The sequence below is a fragment of the Schistocerca nitens genome, chromosome 4 (assembly GCF_023898315.1).
Source record: "Schistocerca nitens isolate TAMUIC-IGC-003100 chromosome 4, iqSchNite1.1, whole genome shotgun sequence".
Taxonomy (NCBI): domain Eukaryota; kingdom Metazoa; phylum Arthropoda; class Insecta; order Orthoptera; family Acrididae; genus Schistocerca; species Schistocerca nitens.
The window spans coordinates 531,880,772-531,904,659 of NC_064617.1; positions in this window are offsets into that span (position 1 = coordinate 531,880,772).

Sequence of the window (23,888 nt, forward strand, 5' to 3'; positions counted from 1 at the left end):
CTTGACAGCTCAGCAGACTGAAGCATTGACTGGTAAAATGAAGATATATCGGTAGTTCAATACCTTTATCTTATCAATCATCGGTCTTGACAGCAGAGTTCGGTGCAAATGTGACCCCGAGAACGCTAGACAAAGGCATTCTGTTTTGTTTCCTGTTTGTAGTGGCTCTGGGTCTTCACGCTTCTCGAGGCCGGCTTGAGGGAAGTGTGTGCACCGACTTGTTGACTTATTCCGACAGTCACTCCAGTGCTGCAACCTACAAGAATTGGAGTGAGGTCGTGACTGATAGTGTAGCTTGGCACTGTATTTTTTTTTTTTTCAGCGTTACATATCTACTTTCCATCAAGTCCAGACTGAGTATCAATTGTCCAACGGGAGAGATCTTATTCCAAGTTCACAGTAAAATACCGAAATTTCGGTTATTCATCCGTGAGATTAGAGTACGGCGTATATCACTTTCCCATTATTCCGATATTGTTCCGTGTTCTCTAGAGTGTATGAAGTTTCCTTTTGTTCTGTTTGTTATGTTTCTTGACACTATACTTCAAGTGGCGTGTCACAGGACGGATGCAGTTTTGTTTTTTCCACTGGTTATTAATCATTAACAATGAGGAATTATTCTAAAGTACTTTCGGTTTAGTCACATCCCCCAGTCATTTGGAAAACTCACTCGAGTTCTGAGATATTTTCATGTTTTCTTATACTGTTTCGTGAGACAATGTTTGATCTGAGAGCAAGCTACCATATACAATGTGCCTTCAGCGGATTTACTATTCGAAAAAGAGCTGCTGTCGCCCACCAGAAATATTTTGAATTATTTGCAAGCATATTACTGCCAGCATGGAAAGTCAGTGTTGACGAGATATCGAGACTGTTAGGCTCCATGTTCTTTATGTGAATAGACATAAGGCTTACAACGTGAGATTTCACATCCTCATTATTCGTCACCTCCCTATAAGAAAGGGCAAAATTACGGTTACGGATCATGCCAAAAAGTTACAGTTTGTAATCATCACTTTGCACTCATCCAAGTATTCGTTCATGCTCCAGTATTTTCTTCGTTGCACAATGAAACCATTTCCTATTCTGAATATTCGAACTAAACCGAGGTCAATTAGCCTAATGACTATTCTTGGATCAAAATCTTGTACAAAAGGGGAACATTTTGAAGGCACCTTGCTGAACTCCCTTCTCTTATGTATGCGGTTTAGTTTAAAAAATAAAACAGAGGCTTTTACTATTGAAATCGCACTTCAAATTGATGTTTCACTGCAGTAGTAATTTCATAATTCGCATCATAATGCCACGATGAACGCTTGTATATTCTTCAAGTGTCTGCTGCAGTTCGATCTACGTTGTGAAGACGCTATATAGTCACGTTAAACTCGGTGATCGCACGTCGTCAACATCGGAGTGGTAGGTAGGAACACTGCACTTATCGAGCACGTCTTCGACTTTACTAAGTTCCACACGTAATCAGCCAATGCACTTGGTCTCTTGCAAAAGTAAATTAAGAATGGCAGCAATCTCCCGTTTCGAGCAATGTCTTCGGGAGATTTCCCTTATTCTAAGAAAAATGCTGGAACTACGAAGCCCTTCCTAATTATTCCCAACTGGGAGTCCTGCTGCTTCACTGCCATGTAATCTGGTACGCGACTGAAAAAAATTAGGTATTACAAATGGTTTCACGAATGTCAGCCTGCTATGAAAGTAGAAAAATTGTGAGTTAATGCTTATGAGTGGGAGAAACAATCTCTTGATGTTAGAATACAGCATTGTTAGTGCACTACTTAACACAGTCAGGTCGGTTAAGTATCTAGGCGTAACGCTGCAAAGCGATATGAAATAGAACGAGCATTTATGGATTGTAGTGGCGAGGATGAAACACAGTTACGTTAACAATTCGCGGATACGACCATTGACTGCATAAGCTGTTAGTAAAAAGTAGTAAGCACGTGGAAAGACAGTAGCGAATACCATAAGACTGTCAAAACTCGCATTGAGAAGAATTTTTAAGTCGCGTACTCGCCTCCTGGGAGCGAATTAACTTCGCATCTGCATGAATTGGTGGGTGCGACGACAGCCCATCGTACCAAATACGAGGAAAGTGAATAAGGTAGCCGGCGGCTGCAGTGGTGGGATAATTTGATTTCCGCCCTCTTTTTGAACTTAATGCTATAGTACAGACATCCTTCCCGTCAGTTATCTCTCCTGTCCTTGCCTGAAGCCTGCACTCTCCGAAAATCTTTAGTGAAGTCATTACTCTGCAAAAGTGTACAGTGAAACCATTGCTCTTCAAATGCCTACATCATTCTCCTTCTGGTCGGTCTGGAACTTTGCTGTTTTCTCCCAAAATGCTCCATATAAGAGCGGGGTCTTTGCAGGACTAATACCTCAGGCTCTATTGTTGATTAGAATGTAGGGACAAGTGTTTTCGATAGCCCTTTGGCTAGGAACAATTTGTGTACCCAGTAGAAGGATCGTCTTACTGTAACTATCCTACAGAATATGGGCAAAGTTGAATATTACAAATTTCCTCCAGTTTCGGTATTAGATTTGGTGTGCGGTGCGCCTTAAGAGTCCTATGAAGGCACCATTTAGTTCACGGGCGGTACCAAAACAGAGTTGCGGATTCTAACACGGCTATGCACAGCAAATGGCTAAATTTTTAGGATATTTTGCTAAGATCCCGCTCGAACAACTTTGAAAACTTTCTTGACATCTTTAACCATTTCCGAGATACAATGGTTCAAAGTTACCTTACATGTACACGTAAAATCCTGTATGATGCGAAAAGGTAATTTTGTAAAGTGACATAGCATGCACAAATAAGCTGTAAGGTGTCTCCGTTATTACCAGAATGGTTCTGGGAACCCTGTGTTGTTGTAGTACTAACGCACATGAAAAAATTTTGTGCACATAAAATCCGGTCTGAAGTGTAACATTATATAGTTTGTGTTATTTCAATTTCACGTAAGTAAACTATGAAAATTTTACTGATCCAGAAAGTTCTTTTCATATGAGTAACATGCCCTGCTATAGCAGGGAAAACAAGGGAACCATCGGAAAAATTCTCTTATGGGAGCACAAGAACGGCGAATATGCTTCTGTTTGTTAAAAGACTCTGAGGCCTCATTCTGTCATCCTCAGCACCTTTAAAATTTTCCTAAAAATTATGGCATGCGAACGTATTTGAGCTCTTTTATTGTGATAGAGAAGGAGATACTGGCAGTGGAAAAGGAACGCAAAAGTAATAAATACTAGAAGACAGTAGACAGTTGGTTGTGGAACAGAATGAGCGAAGGAGACGGTGGTAGTGTGATGGAAACAGAGGGACACAGTGGCAATGGAACATAGTTGACAGTGACAGAACAGCAGAATAGTGATAAGAAGAGTGAAGGAGACAGTGTCAGCGGGAGAGGGATAAAGGGAAGGACAGAGTGGAAGTGGGTGAAAGCCAGTGGCAATGAGAGACAGTCTATGACAGTGACAACGAGGAAGAGAGAGACAATGACAGTGAGAAGTGACAGCAGCAGCGGGAAGGAATGAATGAGATGGTAGCAGTAAGAGAGAGTGTGAAGAGACAGTATTAGTAGGACAGGACTAAGGAGACTATGGCTGTGAGACAGGGGACAGTGACAGATAGAAAGAGGTAATGAGTTCGGCTGAATGAGTGAGTGAGTGAGAGAGAGTGGGCAAGTGAGAGGGGATGGGTATGAGCGACTTACAGTGAGGACCTAGTGGGTGTGAGTAAGTTACAGTTAGGGGAGCTAGTGGGAGAGAGATGTGAGTTACATGTTAAAAAGAGCGCGAATATGTTCGCATGGCACAGTTTTTGGGAACATTTCTAAAGGTGCTGAGAGAGGCAGAATGAGGCAGCTGGTATCCCCCTTTTCAGCCAGTCTTTTCACAGACATGAGCATATTCGTCTATTTTGCGCTCCGCTGGGAGCATTTTTCCGGTTGTCATGCAATTGAACAGATTAAGCCGTTCATGCAGTCCCATGAATATACAGAATCAGTAATGTCGGCATCGAGCACAATCTCAGATGCTTTCCCTTGCAGGAAGCAGTATTATCCAGTAGAACTCATACCAGTTCCACTCGGCTTGTGTACCCAGTTTCGTCCGACAATCAACTGACAGTTCCTCTGCTAGAAGGCCCTTCTGTTCGTCTCACACTGTACAGTGACGCTGAAGCCCCAGCTGCTTCCCGGTGGCACTAGTTTATAGCACAGATTACTTCACGCCAAAGGTGTACACAAAAGAAAGTAATTAGAGTTATACGTGGAGTTAACACACATACCTCTTGCAGGCGTCTCTTTAAGCAGGTGGAGTATTAAGTACCGTCTCACAGTACATTTATTCACTTACAAAATCTGTTATCTACAATCCATCTGATTTTGGAAGTTTAAGAGACACTGACAAGTACAATACCACTAGAAAAAATAATCTGCATTACCCTTTAATGAATCTACGTGTGGCATAATTAATGCAACACATTTTTTCTGAAAGAAGGTTGGTCTTAGTCAGGATTCCAACGCACCATATTATTCCACATTCTTTTGACTACAAAACCCTGTTTTTCAACATAATCTTCGTTCTGTGTTCAATGTTACGGCCTTACCCTAACTTACGTGGTACCACTCACCATGTTAACGTCGGAGCAAACGTCTCGCTGCATCCCTTCCCATAATACACGTACTGCTTCCCGTAGAGAGCATCATTCATTTTTGGGCCATATAGATGCAAGTCGAAACGTGCGAGATCCGGGCTGTAGGGTGGATGGGGAAGAACAGTCCGACGAAGTTTTGTGAGTACTCGAGTGCGCAGACTTGTGGATGCCTTGCTTTGTCATTGGGAAGTAGAAGTTCGTTTGCATTTTTGTGGCGACGAACACGCCTAAGTTGTTTTTCCAATTTGCTGAATGCAGTACAATACACTTCAGAGTTAATCGTTGCACCGTGGTGGAGGACATAAAACGGAATAACCCGTTCAGAGTTCCAGAAAACCATCGCCATAAGGTTACCGGATGAGACAGCGGTTTTCAATTTTTTCTTCGGAGACGTGGTGTGGCACCACTCTGTGGATTGCTGTTTTATTTCCTGTTCGCCTGTGACAATGTTCGACAAAAAATTGTCGTGATCAGCTTCGTGATACGCAAGTAATTCTGCACAGTTGGTCCTTCGTTCTTTATGGTCCTCTGATAGGTGGCGAGTAGACCAGCGGGCACACTCCTTTGGATACCCCAAATGGTACTCTCGACAGAGACGTCCAGTCGAGCAGCGAGGTATTTTATTGTTATCCGTCGATCACTCTGAATGAGAGTGTCCGCACATTCCAACACTGCAGAAGCCCGCAGCTGTGAGCGACCGGCCGGCGCCTTGGAGCTCGTACAGGTTTGCCTGACCTTGTTGCGATTATGAAAGACGCCTAGCCCAAAGACTCACCGTGTTTTTGTTCACAGCCCGGTCGCCGTAGACCTTCTGTAAGCTCCTATGAATATCTGCAATGATATGGTCCGTCAAAAGATACGCAATGACTGGTGTCTGCTTGGAATGCACCTTCGTCACATACGATATTTCCACTGCTACTTATAGCGCCGCCACCTATCGAGACTTATGGAACTATAGCAGCTGAAGAGAGAATATTCCCCGATGTCCCACAATAAATACCGCATTTTTTTCAACTGAATTGGCAGAGAAAAAATAGTGTTGCATTACATAGTGAACATCCCTCATAACTTTGGCACAGAAACTGATGAAATATGCAGGTCTACCAATGGAAGTAAAATGTTTGACATGTATTAGAAGTATCTTCAGATGTAGATTAAAAATGTTTCTTCTTAACAACTCCTCCTATATCGTAGAGGAATTCTTGAATAGAAATAGTAATTTTTATAGAAAATTTTTTAGGGATGCGTATCTTCTGTGTTTGTTCTGTAGTGACGTTCCACATCATAAATGTTATTTGGATATGATGTACGAAAGAAGCAACTAGCTAACTGACGTACCTCCTCGGTATACCATGCGTCCCTCCTAAGAGTCGTCGGACGTATTTTCTCTGCTATCTCAGCAGGTATTTGCAATATTGTTTTTGCCAATTGAAGCTGGAGTCGGCACCGACAAATACTGGTCATCACGTCTTCCATACGTCGTCCAGTGTCGACGAAAAATGGTTCAAATGGCTCTGAGCACTATGTGACTTAACTTCTGAGATCAGTCCCCTGGAACTTAGAACTACTTAAACCTAACTAACCTAAGGACATCACACACATCCATGCCCGAGGCAGGATTCGAACCTGCGACCGTAGCGGTCGCTCGGTTCCAGACTGTAGCGCCTAGAACCGCTCGGCCACTCCGGCCGGCGTCGACGAAAAGCGTCGGTTTGTTTCCCGTTACGAACAAAACGATTTTTAAAGCGGAATTTCACCTGCTCATGCTTAGTGGGGTCCAGATTTAGTCGAGAGTGTTTTCGGTTTATGGACGTGTACTATCAGGGCATTCAAATAAATGTCCTGTGAGTAGGGCCTCCCGTCGGGTAGACCGTTCGCCGGGTGCAAGTCTTTCGATTTGACGCCACTTCGGCGACTTGCGCGTCGATGGGGATGAAATGCTGATTAGGACAACACGACACCCAGTCCCTGAGCGGAGAAAATGTCCGACCCAGCCGGGAATTGAACCCGAGAACTTAGGAGTGACATCATGTCGCGCTGACCACTCAGCTGCCGGGGGCGGACAACAGGGCATTAAAATATGAAGTACAACATGTAATGCAGCATCGCCTTTACGCCTACTGAATGCTACCGCCGTGCAGCAGTGCTACCTTGCTCCTGCTGGAGTATTGGTTGTTCTTCGTGTTTTAAAGCCCAGTTCATGCATGTCCATAAACCGAAAACACAACTAAATCTGGAGTGCTCCATCCAATGAGCACGTAAAATTTCTCATAAAAAATCATTTCGTTCTTACCGGGAAACAACCCGACGCTCTCCGTCGACGATGGGTGTCACACGGAAGACGTGCTAACCAGTATTTGTTTGCGCTGACTCCAGCTACACACCGCAAAAACGACATTACAAATTCCTGCCAAAATACCAGACATAATGCTCCTGATGGCTGTTAGGAGGGACACGAAGTATATCACGAAGACAAGGTTAGAGAATTATTGTCATCACTGAAGCATCGAATCACTCTTCCCATTCCCCCTACGCAGGGAAACCTTAATACGTGGTACAATTATACGTGGTACGAAGTACTGTCAGCCAGGCGCTTCGCAGTGGTTTCCAGAGTACACAAGTAGATGCAGATTCAGATACAGTGTACTGCGCGTGCTCGCGACCTGCGGCGGTAGACGGCCGCTCGACTATTGCAGATAGCATAACCAGTCACCGCTCAAGGTCGACTGCTGCGTTAAACGCTTTTTGCGTGACAACTTTATTCCACCGCCCTGAGAATGAATGAACTGCACGCCGGCGGCGCGGGACGTCACCCACGATGACGGCGGCTGCCCGGGGCGAGATAAGCAGCGGCTGGGATCACCCGCGCGCGGCCTGCAGAATTCAAATGAGCGGCCCTCCTAGGCAGGAGCTCTCCTCTGAATTACAGCGCGGGCTGGCAGGCTGGCGGAGAGCGCAAAAGGAAAAGTGCTGCGCATTCCGCGGGCAGCGCTGCTCGGGACCGGTCCCTGCAGTTATATAGATTGTTTGACAAGCGGCAACTCGTGGGCAGCTGCTGTCGGACGCTGCCGAGTACTCCTAGCTTACGAAGTATGCGGCTGCAGCCCTTACGGGAACTTTAAATGCAAAACGATCGTCACAACTGAATACTGTACCGAGTAGTGCGGTTTTGGAGCCACAGTCTCTATTTTATGATTACCATCAATTTTTCTGTCTGCCGGCCGCGGTGGCCGAGTGGTTCTACGCGCTACAGTCTAGAACCGCGCGACCACTACGGTCGCAGGTTCGAATCCTGCCTCGGGCATCGATGTTTGTAACGTCCTTAGGTTAGTTAGGTTTAAGTATTTCTAAGTTCTAGGGGACTGATGACCTCAGAAGTTAAGTCCCATAGTGCTCAGAGCCATTTGAGCCAATTTTTCTGTTTTGCTTCGTTCCTTAGTTCCTTGTATACTTTTGGAATGTGGCTCGTCTAATGAAGCTAAACGAACGGCTCAGAATGAACAAAGCTACTCCGCCCGACCAAAAAAACAATGCATTTGCGCTAGGTGTTGGCAGCTGTACTACACTTACAAGCAATTTTGGAAGACGGATCGATAAGTGATGTCGTGATCGTATTCATAAAATCGATTAAATGACGGAAAATACTTATAAATTGAGGGAAAATACGCCGAAATGCGGAGAAATTGAGGAAGTACTTGCGTGTCTTCTGATTGGTGCAGAACAATTCTTGTACATGCGAACGAGTATACGACATCAAGAGGAATGCGGGAAAACGGCGAGATGGAAGCACCGGGAACCGGGGATACAATCTTTTATTTTTCGTCTAGGCAACATTCTACTGTATGTCTATTGAGGTAACAGTGACACGCGCGAGTTGACTGCTGTCTTCGATGCATTCCTGGAAAAAAGAGAACCATCTGCCTCTAAACTTACTTGCATATGCGTTAAAGGATGACGGAGGCTGGATGGAATGATAGGGTGAGATGGAGTTGTAACGAGGTAAGATTTAATGATAGTCTGATGATGCATTCTAGTGAGAGCGAGGGACATGTCGCTGTAGGTCATTTGACCATTTTTTCCGTTGTTTTGTCGAGATGCATCAGTTGTGTGACGTAACCCGCGATCGACTCGCATATAACTGCGAGTTTTGTGTATGACGTGGAGCACTGTCTAGTTGCGACCGTTAACAGCAAACCTCTCGGCCATCAGAGGACTCTCATCCTGTTTCGACACATTCCTCTAGACGAACGAAGGTTTATGCGAGGCAATCCATCCCCCTGCCGCATCTTGGGCACAAAATCGAGTCTTCACTTTCATAACTACGGTGATTCTAAGTTAGCGACAGGTGTCTGTGAGGTACTACAATCCCCACGTATACATCTGCTTGACAGATGTCCTGTTTACGGAGTTAGTGGCGGCATGACGTGTATTTTCACATGTCAAACACCGCTGCGATGCGTTTGTGTCTTTCCTTGTAAGAGGCATTCTCCGTTACTAAAGATCTAAAAATCTTTTATATAGGTCTGATGCGAGCATAGTATAATTTCTGAACCGTCATCAGATGTGAATAGTGGGGGATATATATCTCTGGAAAGCTATATTGTACGTGTATCACAAGGAATGGATGTTATAAGGAAGTAGTTTTTCATTTTACCGTTTATCACCATAGTTTATCGTAGAGATACATGCAAGGAGAATGTATGTCATGCGCTGGAAATACACTCCTGGAAATGGAAAAAAGAACACATTGACACCGGTGTGTCAGACCCACCATACTTGCTCCGGACACTGCGAGAGGGCTGTACAAGCAATGATCACACGCACGGCACAGCGGACACACCAGGAACCGCGGTGTTGGCCGTCGAATGGCGCTAGCTGCGCAGCATTTGTGCACCGCCGCCGTCAGTGTAAGCCAGTTTGCCGTAGCATACGGACCTCCATCGCAGTCTTTAACACTGGTAGCATGCCGCGACAGCGTGGACGTGAACCGTATGTGCAGTTGACGGACTTTGAGCGAGGGCGTATAGTGGGCATGCGGGAGGCCGGGTGGACGTACCGCCGAATTGCTCAACACGTGGGGCGTGAGGTCTCCACAGTACATCGATGTTGTCGCCAGTGGTCGGCGGAAGGTGCATGTGCCCGTCGACCTGGGACCGGACCGCAGCGACGCACGGATGCACGCCAAGACCGTAGGATCCTACGCAGTGCCGTAGGGGACCGCACCGCCACTTCCCAGCAAATTAGGGACACTGTTGCTCCTGGGGTATCGGCGAGGACCATTCGCAACCGTCTCCATGAAGCTGGGCTACGGTCCCGCACACCGTTAGGCCGTCTTCCGCTCACGCCCCAACATCGTGCAGCTCGCCTCCAGTGGTGTCGCGACAGGTGTGAATGGAGGGACGAGTGGAGACGTGTCCTCTTCAGCGATGAGAGTCGCTTCTGCCTTGGTGCCAATGATGGTCGTATGCGTGTTTGGCGCCGTGCAGGTGAGCGCCACAATCAGGACTGCATACGACCGAGGCACACAGGGCCAACACCCGGCATCATGGTGTGGGGAGCGATCTCCTACACTGGCCGTACACCGCTGGTGATCGTCGAGGGGACACTGAATAGTGCACGGTACATCCAAACCGTCATCGAACCCATCGTTCTACCATTCCTAGACCGGCAAGGGAACTTGCTGTTCCAACAGGACAATGCACGTCCGCATGTATCCCGTGCCACCCAACGTGCTCTAGAAGGTGTAAGTCAACTACCCTGGCCAGCAAGATCTCCGGATCTGTCCCCCATTGAGCATGTTTGGGACTGGATGAAGCGTCGTCTCACGCGGTCTGCACGTCCAGCACGAACGCTGGTCCAACTGAGGCGCCAGGTGGAAATGGCATGGCAAGCCGTTCCACAGGACTACATCCAGCATCTCTACGATCGTCTCCATGGGAGAATAGCAGCCTGCATTGCTGCGAAAGGTGGATATACACTGTACTAGTGCCGAAATTGTGCATGCTCTGTTGCCTGTGTCTATGTGCCTGTGGTTCTGTCAGTGTGATCATGTGATGTATCTGACCCCAGGAATGTGTCAATAAAGTTTCCCTGTCCTGGGACAATGAATTCACGGTGTTCTTATTTCAATTTCCAGGAGTGTATATTTCTTACACTGGAATAGTAGCAGTGTTGCATTCCATACGACTAATAGGTCGGAAACCGCAACGATGTAACATTATACGGCTGGTCCGTCGGAGGTTCGAGTCCTCCCTCGGACATGGGTGTGTGTGTTTGTCCTTAGGATAATTTAGGTTAAGTAATGTGTAAGCTTAGGGACATGATCTTAGTAGTTAAGTCCCATAAGATTTTACACACTTTTTTTTTTTGTAACATTATAGCGTGTTTTAAGAGCAGAACATCGTACCCTTAGGAGTGCCTGTGTTTATGTTCTCTCTTACCAGTACCTTTTTGGTAATGACCCCAGACACAAGAACAATACTTTAGAATTGCTAGCGCAGTTGATTTACGTAAAACGCAACAAGCTCTGTCCGTCTGGAGCTCCATTATGCATAAAAACCGCCCGTTTCTTGTTCTTAACCGTCTGCTATATCATTACAACAGTTTCATATCTACTATTCACCGATAAGGGGTGATAACCTCCTCGATATTCCTGCATTTGGAGAAATCTTGTGCTCTTGGATTGGTGCGGGACAGCTGTTACAGCCTCGGTTCGTACTGTTCTTACACGAAACGTGGAATATAGCGGTGTACTTCTGGTCAGCTCCAGGGAGCGTTGGTCAAAGACAATGCGAGATCTTTCGGTTTCTAACTTTATCCTAAGAATACGATAATGCCCTGTGACTCCCATCCACATAGAGAAAGATCATAAGTTACGCACTATGATCGAAGTGCTAGAGATATGTAGGTCGCTGTCTGGTATACTTTGGTGTATATGTTCGAGAATTAACAACGAATGAACATACAGCACAGTCACCTAGTTAGATTCGCGATGGTACTCGCAAAGTAGTGGAGGGTCTGTTTAGCGATAATACAGAAACAGGTAAGCATGCTGCCGCGTCAGTGGTCGGTGTTGAAATTATGATAAAAACGCTAAAATTGTTCGCACTATCAGCTATGACACTTATTATTGCAGTACATCGACGGTGTCATTTCCATCCCAACAGTCCAGGTACACTGTTGATTATCACATAATATGATTTACACCGTGCAATGTCTAGTTTCCTGGGAGAGTCAATGGACCAAACGTGTTAATGTCAGTTTAGAATCTGACACAGACGTCGAAGTCGTGGCGGAAAAGAAATGTATGGCAGTGTACAAAGCATGTTACAGCAGAAAAAGTGGTGTATCAAACAACGAAACAGGGTCCCTCTACTGCAACTGATAACATGTGGAAGACGGTTCTCGTACAGTATAGGCGATGAAACTTTACACCGGTCTGTGCAAGCGACGTCGATCACTGGCCACCTGCTCCAATGGATAAATACCTGTATATTTAATAGGATTGCAGCATATGCTCGATGCCGGCATGTACACGGTATTCGTTTTCGATATATCAAAAGAGAGAGATGCGGTAAAAATCTTTCAGATGAAATTAACGGAGCTTTTATAGTTCGTAATTTTTCTCTGCTGGGTTGTACAGAATAACGATAATAGAATGTTTTGGTGATAGCTGTGAATGGATCCTGATGGATGACAACATGTTAGCACTTCCACCGACTGGTCAAAACACGCTCCTACAGCATTAACTCAGCTCAGTTCCTACACAGGTTGCAAAATGTGGTGGATATTTATCTCTCTGACTTCTGGGTGAAATTGCTAAAATTGACCTCGCTATCAACTGCTGTGTCTATTACAGCACTATGCTCCATATCAATGGCGTCTTTCCAATACCGACCGTCCACTCGGTGCACTGTTGACTACCGCATAATAATTGACTGACAGCACTCCACTGAGCTGGAGGGAACCTTGACGGAACACTGGAAAACTGTTACTTGTCGTTGTGGAAGACGGGATTAAATGTAGAGGTCATCATCTTAATACAGTTGTTTGGAAGCATTCCTCATTGCTACAGACTTGTCCTATTTCCATATGTTGATATCCTACACATGTATTTCTTTTACTTTCTTTATTTTTTTCAACAATAAGACAACAGTACCTCTATTTATTTGTGCTACCTCATGAATGTTGTGAACAGCATCTTCTAGTGATGGTCAACACCGGAACAGTAATCATGTAGATGACTGCAAAACGAAGGACCAATGCTTTTCGAAATGGAGCACCGAGACATCCGCTACCCTTTCGATGTGAAGATGAGATTAACTGTATATGTCATAGCTGTTGGAACTGCTACGATGTCTTCCACATTATTGTCAATGAAAAACATCGTGTCTGTGTTTTATTTCTACCAACCTGCGGGGTGGTAGCTGTAAAGTTTATGCCATGCGACGTTCAGTTTTCTATGAGAGACAGAGGATCGAAACGTGTTAATGTCGATTTAGCAACAGCTGACACGGGTCTCTAAGTCATGGTAGAAAAAAAAAAGTGTATGGAGGTGTACACTGATTGGGCGTGTTACAACCGAAAAAACAATATATTAAACTGCTTATGAAGGAGCAATACAGGAACCCTCTCGTGTGATTGATAGTCTGCTGGATATGGTCATCCTTCAATACACCTGAAACTTTGCATCAGTCTATGAAAGCGACTTTGATCACGAACCGTCTGCTCCAATAAATTAATACCTATATATTTAACAGGATCGCCACGTATGTTTGGGTGATAGACATGAATGCACATTGAGAGACACAGATCTCCTTCGGACTAGCTGTACGTAGTTTGGAGATGTGTCGCAAAATCTTTGTCCTTCCTCAATGCCATGTATTATTTGTAGTCTTTCTAATTTTCCCAACAAGAAAGGCCGGCCGCTGGTGGCCGAGCGGTTCTAGGCGCATCAGTCAGGAACCGCGCGACCGCTATGGTCGCAGGTTCGAATCCTGCTTCGGGCATGGATGTGTTTGATGTCCTTAGGTTAGTTAGGTTTAAGTAGTTCTAAGTTCTAGGGGACTGATAACCTGAGATGTTAAGTCCCATAGTGCTCAGAGCCATTTGAACCAACAAGAAACACCACCCTATTTGCTCATACTATCTCTCCTACTACCTCGTGTTGCAGGGGTAAGCTTCGTTTGGCGCTGATCTGACACATTGCAAACGACTGGCTGAGATATGACACCATGCTCCCATTTCCACCGAGTGCTCAAAACGCGCTCCTGTCACATTAACTCAGCTCGTCCTGTTTCCCTACAGGATGCAGAAGGTCTTAGATACAGTGCTCTCCGAATTCTGTACAGGTCAGATTTAAATTGGGACGATCACAAGGACTAAGCTGCCGGGGGGGGGGGGGGGTCAGGGGGGTCAGGGGGGGGGGGGTCGGGGCAGTGACTTAGAAGCAGTTACAAGATGGACTGCCAAAGAAACAGCACTGGAGTCTCTGTCATATGGGATCCTTATCAGATAGATTTGAAAAATGTGACTCGTTTCGAGATATGAGAGTGCCAAGAATACGATTCACCAGTGGCTGTAATCATTAAAAGATGTCTCTATAGGATCCAACACAAGTAAGTGGTTGAATGGATAGACTTGATTCCAAATCGTGGACAGCATTTCCACCAGAAAGTGTAACACTATCAGCAGCTTATGTGTGTGTATCTGTAGTCTCAAGACCGCTTTTTATGCATGGTGACGGTAACATAGTTGCGACGATCGTGTTTTTAACAGCACAGACCTTACAGGAAATGTATGTTGTGGGCTGTAGAATCCCTCTGTGGTCAGCTTCAGATGTCACTCCTCTGCCGGCCGCAGTGTCCGAGCGGTTCCAGGCGCTTCAGTACGGAACCGCGCGACTGCTACGGTGGCAGGTTCGAATCCTGCCTCGGGCATGGATGTGTGTGATGTCCTTAGGTTAGTTAGCTTTAAGTAGTTCTAAGTTCTAGGGTACTGATGACCTCAGATGTTTAGCCCCATAGTGCTCAGAGCCATTTGAACCATTTTTGTCATTTCTCAATAGTGTTCCTCGAAAATAACATCGTGTTCGCTCCACGGATTCCCAATTGATCTACCTGGTGAGTGTAATCCGACTACAGAAAAAAACAACAACAAAAATTACGCTCTATGCAAAGTGACTCCCATGATCAGTTTAATTTTGAAATAACGAGGACATCCTGCAGTGATCGGTAGTTTTCGCATGAAAATAGCGAAATTTTTCTTTTCTGATTTTATGTAGGGTGGGTATGTCTCTGCTGATCATTTGTGATCGATGGCGGTATACTTCGCTGGGCGTCACAAAATAATGAGATGCGAGTGCAAAATGGTTCAAATGGCTCTGAGCACTATGGGACTCAACTGCTGAGGTCATTAGTCCCCTAGAACTTAGAACTAGTTAAACCTTAACTAACCTAAGGACATCACAAACATCCATGCCCGAGGCAGGATTCGAACCTGCGACCGTAGCGGTCTTGCGGTTCCAGACTGCAGCGCCTTTAACCGCACGGCCACTTCGGCCGGCGAGATGCGAGTGCAGTCAAACGCAAAAAACTATACCGATTTCGCTCATAAAACTAAATTAAACTGGACTTTGTCTATTTTCATGGAAAGAGGACATTTATTATCGTCACAGACGTTTTTGCTTTTTGTTTTTTTAATAGTTACTTTATTATAGGGGTCAAGTTGATGTGCAGAATGGCGGGCGACTTCTCTACGAGACTGCGGCTCACCCTTGGTCCCAGCTGGAGCATCCTAGGTAACATTAAACAAAAGTTTTTTCCATTCCAGAACGAGAGGCATATTGAAGACATTGTCTAGTCTGTGACATCTCATCGCTGCAGCTGCCCCGCCTAACCATTAGAGGTGGCTGTGTCACTATACTTTAGACGACCAAGATGCATTTGGGAAAGCCATCCTCTTATCTTCTATTCTTTAGTTAACTATATCTGCTTTTGTGTTGGTGAAGGACCATCGTATCAAGGCAGACAGTGGCCAGCACGTGTTGCGAGGCTGCTGGTGGAGTAGCTCCCTCCCTCGGTCCCTCCACCCTGTAGGTGTAGAGAGGGCCTCGATTTTCGGCAGTTTGTAGTTGTACATTGAGGTTCAACTACCGTCTCCTCTGTAGTCTTTTAGGACGACGATTTTCCCCAGTACGTGTGACGCATTATGACCCGTTAAATACAAGTGCTGGTTTTCATGACAATTTCGAAGTATAATTATAACTGTGACGCTCTTTTCCATCAGCTGTAATAGCGTGTATTGGCTTCAAATACCTGGGCTGTAGGGTGGTCTTTATTAGGTGTCTGTAATGAAGTTCGACGTCAAACAACGATAGATGCTGTGTGCTTGCACGTAATACACTTTTTTTTTAACTCTTCCCTGTCCAACACCAGCATCTAGTCAGTTGAACATATTTCCCACCAATAAAGGTAGTACCTTACACCCCAGCCTTTTTCCCCCTAGCTTGTAGGTATAGAGTAGAGTTCGCGTGTTTCTGTCGTGGGTTTCGAGTGGTATTGCGAAATATTTTTCTGGCAGGATAACAACAGTTGTATGGTATCGTCAGTTTTCGCGGCGAACTTGCCAACTAGCTCACTTCTTTGGTCTGCTGGATCAGAAGCAGTTGTCTCTTGTGTAGTGGGAACTTATAAATAGGTTTTAGAAATGAGACAATTCCAGCAGAGACATATGTTTCCATGCTTTGCGTAATCCATCTTTAATGCATCTTGCTGCAAAGCATTTATTTGCAGGACCGTATTCTTCCTCTTCATATGTTCAAGCATTAATGCTTGCTTCCATTCTTCATGCAGTGACCTGTGGATGCACTCCTCAGTTGAATGGGTGCATGTAATACAGCTATTAAAACTACCCCTGTCTGGCCGCCTTCTTGGATGACGTCACGTGCTGTTGCCAAGTCCACATGCCGCAGTCTTGGATGATGTCATCGTCACCATCTTTGATACAACTGGCAACAATGCACTCTGTGCTCACGCCACCCCCACCCTACTACTGTTGACAACTTGGGTCCATGGCTTTGTGGTGTCTGCACCACACTCGAACCCTACCATCAGATCTTATCGACTGAAATCGGGACTCATCTGATCAGGCCGCTGTTTTCCAGTCGTCAAGGATCCAACCGATATGGTCACGACCCCAGGCGAGACACTGAGGACGATGTCATTCTGTTAGCAAAGGCATTCGCGTCGGCCGTCTGCTGCCACAGCGCATTAAAGCCACATTTCCCCGCACTGTCCTAACAGATACGTTCGTCGTACGTCCCACACTGATTTCGGTCACTGTTTCACATAGTGTTGCTTGTCTGTTAGTACTGACAACTCCACGGAAACGCCGCTGCTCTCGCTCATTGTGTGAAGGCCTTCGGCCACTGCGTTGTCCGTGGTGAGAGCTAACACCTGAAATGCGGCATTCTTAGCACACTCTAGTGTTTTCCGAACTGGAATGTCCCATGCGTCTAGCTCCAACTACCAGTCCGCATTCCAAGTCTATTAATTCCCGCCGTGCCGCCATCTGTATGTGCGCTTATCGCTACACCACGACTTTTGCCACCTCAGTGTAGTACATGTTTGTTTTTGTATGTGATAATTGCGTCATGTCATTATTACAGATTTAACTACACAAACACTGTTTTAGCCTTGTTTCACAATTTTTATTATGGTTACTGCACAACCTAGGTTTCTAGTTACAAGCCGTTTCAAGTACATTACTGATACAAAAGACGATTTATTGCTACATCGGTCTTTTGTTGTCCTTTTGTTGTTAGGTGAGATACAAGTTTTTTGCTACACCAGTTTCGTGAGGTTAAATTGCTATTTGTTTCCATTTACTATTTGTGATCTTATTAGTGTATATGTGCCATCCTGGAGATATATCCATGATGTCCGATTTTCAGCGTTTTACAAACACATTTCGATTTAACACCAAAGACTCCCACTGTCCACTTTGTTTCCGTTTGCTTTGTTTACTCTGTAGTGTGTTGGCAACTGTCACTCTGCGTTTTTCGTTCGCATTTTGTTTGTGTATTGTGTATGTGTTTAGTTTAATATTGTTTTGTTTTGTTTGTTGTTTGTGTGTGTGTGTGTGTGTGTGTGTGTGTGTTTTCTAATGGGCTGGCTAACAACCTCAATACGTTTTATCTAACATCCCTATACTAACTCTTCATTTTCAACAACATTCTTTAGATCAAAGGGATGAGATGGAGATTGTTTCCTGCGGAACGATAATTGGCGCTGTATTACTCCACTGACTACCAACAACGATACACTCTTTACTGTTCGTGTATTACGACACTTCGGGAGACCGAGAATCTCCTCTGTAGGCATCAAAATGGAACCCACAAATGATGACCGTGTGAAACTCGGTCTGCTCTGGTCGTCCACGAGGCCTAGGACGACGCTATTTTTCTTGGCCTCCAGAAATCGTTCGATGTAGTTTTCCACTGCCACCTAATGAACAAAATACGTATGCACGGAACATTAGACCAGCTGTGTGACAGAAAAACATCCTAGTAAACAGGACACAGTATGCCACTCTTAACAGAGACAAATCTTTGGCCGTTTTTAGGACTGTTTCACAATATACAAAAAAATCATAGAAAAGATGACTAACAAACATGACTCGTTTAAGTAAAGACAGAATTATCCCAGATAGACGATCCACCCACTCCAAATTGGCAACCAAGTAATCGGATTCTGAGGAGCTTGGGCTTATACAAGAGAGCAAGTCAGAGTGCTCTCGTTAACTTCCATGAAAAGCACACACCTACATTGGCACTTCCACCATTCAGACACGCATTCGAGCAGGAAATCTACACAATCTCGCAATAGAACTCAAGAAGCAGAAGATCTAAATTATCGTCCTGCAAGAACCACGCACCACAGTTTCAGAAACGATAGATTACAGCGGCGTAGATAAGTTTTTCTTCTGGGGGGGGGGGGGGGGGGAGGGGGTGAAGGTTCAGTTCTGTTCGAGTACAAGATTCTTATTCAGTTCAATATACCAAGATATTAGCAGTTGAATTGTCATAAAGTGTTTCAAAATTTGGATTAGAACCGGAACACAGGTTAGATCTACTGAAAATACTAATACAAGTACTGCAGTGGAAAAATTGTGATGCTTATTGATGTTGATATAAACTGCTCCATAACTCGCGAGTGTTTAGCTTCTATAAACTGCATGTTTTGCTACAGTCCGCTTCATATCCTTACTTTCTCACAAATAGTCCATCTGGAAAGCAAACACTTTCCAAAACACAGCACACATCTGAATAAATGGGCATATCTTTGGATGGCCTGAGGATTACTGTCTCTGAAAAGTGTTTATCCTAGAAGAGTGCTATAGCTAACTAGAAGAAGCGTTGTATGAAGCATTGGTGACATCTATACTGAGTGCATTCTTCTACAGACGAATTGGTATGTCTAAGATGTCTTCCCAAGCTCCTGGATCGATTACAACCTAATTTGGCAAAGAAACAGTAAACATTATGAGTATCAGCAATGCAAGGTTTATAACCTCCAAGCTCCAGCACAAGGGAAAATGAAGGAAAACAATTTTTTTAACCCCTGCCATATAGACTGCTATGGCAGGTGAGCTGTGTGGGAATAGCATCAGTTCACTTTATCAACCTGTGGTACAGGGCAGCCTGTAAGTCAGGGGCAAGAAATGGTTCTGCAGCCAACGACATATAGGCTGCATTGCATGACAGATGTGTTGCACTGCAGTTGTATCAGCCTGCTTTATCGACCGTTCTGAAGCGTCTACACTTGCACATGTGCATGACTGAGAGAAGATTGAGATGGACAGAGAATAGAAGAGAGAGGGGGCAGTAGAGGATGGATAGGGAAATATAGAACAGAAGGTAATGGTGAGAGAGGGGGGGGGACAGGATGCTTTTCATATCATCCTGTCCTATGGACAGAGATATTGGGGATTGAAGGAGGGAAGGGACAGGGAGAGCAGACTAGAAGATGGATGTAGAGAGGTGGAGGAGGAGATAGACAGAGAATGGAGGAGAAGCAGGCGGATATAGTGAGAGGTGAAGAACAAAGGGATAAGGAGGGGATGGTTAGAGAGAGGGAGTAGGGGAAGAAGCAGGAGGCAAGTTGAAGGTGTAGTGGAACAGGAGAGGAGGTGGAATAGGAAGAGGGTAAGGAGGCGATGAACAGATATAGGAGGAGGAGAATACAGATGGAGGGAGGCGGGAAGGAGATACCATTAGAGAGGGGTCAGAGGATGTAGACAAAATAGCGATTAGAAGGAGATGAAGAGATTGGAGGAAGAGATGTACAGTTGGGTTGAGAGTATGAGGTGGAGACAGAGAGGGAGAGGTGGACACAGAGCTTCAGGAAGAGGAGGTATGTGCAAAGTATGTGTTGAACACATATGTGAGCAAAGCTGTGGTGAAAAGCATAGTATGTAGTTCTAAACTGTTGTATCAATTTCAGCCAAATTTGCAGCATCAACTACTTGCTATATGAGAATCAGCAATCTGGGTGTTAGTACCTCCTAATTCCCATAGGAGGGGAGATATGGCCAAAAAATGGTTTTCACGCCATTAATGCAGGTTGTCCTCCTCAAAAGGCTTTTCGTGCCGGGAATATCGACTTTCCTTGCATGACTATAGTGCAGATGGGCACAGGTGAGCAGAGCGCTGGGTAGGGGAGATGGATTGTGAGAGAGTGAGGAGGACAAGATGGACAGAGATCGGGGACGGCAAGGTGTATACAGAGAGAGAGGAGGAGACATTGTTTGTTGTATGAGCAGTATCGGCATGCCTCACGGGGTATATTTGTGCAGATGGGCACAACTGAGCAGAGGGAGTGGGGACAAGATTAACTTTTAGATTTTAGATTTAGGATGAGATGGGCAGAGAAATGGGGAAGGATGAATTAGACAGAGAGAGGGAAGACGTGATGGATAGAGAGTGTGAGGATGGTATGGACAAAGAGAGAGCGAGGGGAAGAGGAGAATGACAAAGAGTGTATAGAAGAGGATGAGTTGAACAGAGGGCAGGGCTCAAGAGAGTAGCAGAGAGATAGTAACGGTGGAAGAGAGAGAAGACAGTGATGATGCTAGAGAGAAAGTGGCAGTGAAAGAGAAAGAGAGATGTATGGAGACAATAGTCGTAGGAGCCAAAGAGAGAGGAGACATTTATGTTCAGTGAAAATATGGTCAGTGGTAGTATAAGAGAAAGACAGATGGATGGAGATGGAAGCAGTGGAAGAAAACGAGAGGAGACAGTCGAAATGAAAAATACATATGCGAGGAAACAATACATACGATTGGAGGGTCTGAACCCTCCCAGATCGGCGAACTTTAACACGTAGGTATAGAGGAGGAGGCGTTTCGGACCGACACATTAAACTTGTAGGTATAGGGGAAAAATTAAGGTGGACCACCCCAGGATTTTTGAGCTGCCGAGGTATGGGGGAGACTGTGGCAGTGGCAAAGAAAGACAAAAGGAGGCAGTGTGAGAGAGGGGTCAGAGGTAGCTGGATGTACTCTACGTCAATAGAAGACAAAGGAGACAGTGGGAGTGAGATGCATATAGTGGCAGTGAGAGCGAGACGCTGAGTGTGAAGGCTTAACTACAGACAGAGACTTCGTAAAGGGATTTAGAATGTTCTGCGTAAGCAGAGCGCGAGGATGTTCAGATGGCAAAATTTTTGGTGAGGAAGGCGGAATGAGGATTGAGGCAGCTAGTTCCCCACTTTTCTGTCAGTCTTTTAAAGTGGATGATGTTTGTTTTCTATGTGCTCCGGCAGGAGCATTTTTCCCCTGGTTTATTGCACTTTACTCTTCCAAAACATAAATAAAGACACTTACCGTTAAATATCTCTTCAGTTGAAATGGACAGTCAACGCAATCTGTCACGCTAAGTACTGCAACTCCTTGCAGACGAAGTGTTTTATAACTTCCACAGACTCTATTCGTCGCTGAACCCTTTCGTAAACAAACACTGGCTCGTTATTGACACATGGACACAGCCACTGTATGTTGTTACGCTATTGGAAACAGGTCCACTATGAATGAAGCTCTGAGACACTCTGAAGCCTACAGTTTTGAAAGAATTAAGTTTTTAGTAATCAGTGTATTGTTTAAGAATTTTTTTTAAACTTCAGGTTTAAGTGTTCTCAGGCGACTTCCTTTCACTCCGTAGAAATCGATATAATGTTGTCGGTGCTAAGCGAAGCTTGGACGTCAGTAGAGTGTGAGGTGTGGAGGAAGCAGGGAGGAGAACTTTGTTGCCATCTTGAGGAGGGACGCAAGAGGGGAAATGCTAACAGTCTGCCGCACAGTGATGCTACTTTAAGCATGTGTCTGCGCTGATAAGTAGCTGACATGGTGAAATAACAAACGGAAGTAACAAGGTTATGTGAAAGAATGTCATAGAGTTTTTCATAACGCTGTTTCTTTTTCAGTTCACTCACACAACATGACCTCGCTATAGGACTATAGCTGTCAGATCAGTGAAGTCGGCAGCGGTCGTAAACATAACACAATCGAAAGGAAGTGTACCAATGTAGGTCAGATGGCTCTGAGCACTATGGGACTTAACTGCTGAGGTCATCAGTCCCCTAGAACTTAGAACTACTTAAACCTAACTAACCTAAGGACATCACACACATCCATGCCCGAGGCAGGATGCGAACCTGCGACCGTAGCGGTCGCGTGGTTACAGACTGTAGCGCCTAGAACCGCTCGGCCACTCCGGCCGGCCTGTATCAGTATGTATCAGCAACAAGTAGAGAACCGAATGTCAGCTTAACATGAAAGCTTAAAGACATCGTGCCACTTCTCGCTGCTGCCAAACTTTTCAATCTAACAGTTACTGCAAGTATTAAAAAAACTTGATGAACCTGGACGAGGCGGTGTTTGTTGGCCCCTCGTCACCCTCCTCATTCCCGTATCTACGTCCGTTATAGATAACAACAATTACGGGATCTTAAAAAGTGGTACAAGAAAGAAAATGGGCAAAGGAGCAGCAGTATTTGGCACTGCCTTCATTGGAGACAAGAAAGTTTAGGAAAAGATGTGAAACACATCAACAACCGACTTATGACCGTAAGAATCAAACACACAAATAAAAACTACATCTTTATTAACATACATGCACCAACAAATAGTGACATTAAAAAAGAGCACGAAATAAAAGAAAGCTTCTGGTAAGAATCTGAAATACAGAAGACCAACTTTCCAAAAGAAGCTGTGAAAATTCTACTTGGTAATTTTAATGCCGAAATTGGAAGGGAACGCAAATACAAGAGGACAGCGGGAGAATATCCTTCACACAAGTTTACCAATAAGAATGAAACAGGACTCGTTAATTTATCCTAACAAAACAATCTAAAAATTATAGCAGCCTCACTTCGGGAGAAGCCTAAAAACAACAAAAAACATGGCGATCACCAATCCATGATTTAGGAGAATTTCAGACTGATTATGTGGCAATATCGTGCGACTATTAAAAAGAAATTCACGACGTGCAAACAGAGGTGCAGACACAAATTCGGATTATTATTTAATCAGAACCAAAATTAAATTCACACCCAAAAGAAAATTTAACATTCAGAAAAAACACCGATGATCCCAGTATTTGATGAACACATAATCAAAGACCCTAAAATAACAGGGAAATGGGAAGCACAATCTGCAGAAGATTGGGAGAATGTTCAAACCAACAGCATCAAAACAGCGAAAGAAATAATCCCTCTTCTACACCTACATCCATACTCCGCAAGCCACCTGATGGTGTGTGGCGGCGGGTACTTTGAGTACCTCTATCGGTTCTCCTTTCTATTCCAGTCTCAACACAAAACATCTTTGGTGGAATCAAGAATGTGTGGTCATGAGACCCCTAGAACTTAGTTCTACTTAAACCTAACTAACCTAAGGATATCACACACATCCATGCCCGAGACAGGATTCGAACCTGCGACCGTACCGGTCGCGCGGTTCCAAACTGAAGCGTCTAGAACCGCTCGGCCACACCGGCCGGCGTGGTACACGAAGTTTCCTCGTCTTCCTTCTCTGTGTTCACAAACATGTTATTGGCTTGAGGACTATTTCACAGATATAAACCAGTACGTTATACTGAACAGCGAATGTACCACAGAAACGAAAGCAACCTCGGATGCAAGGAGTGTTTTAGGACCTC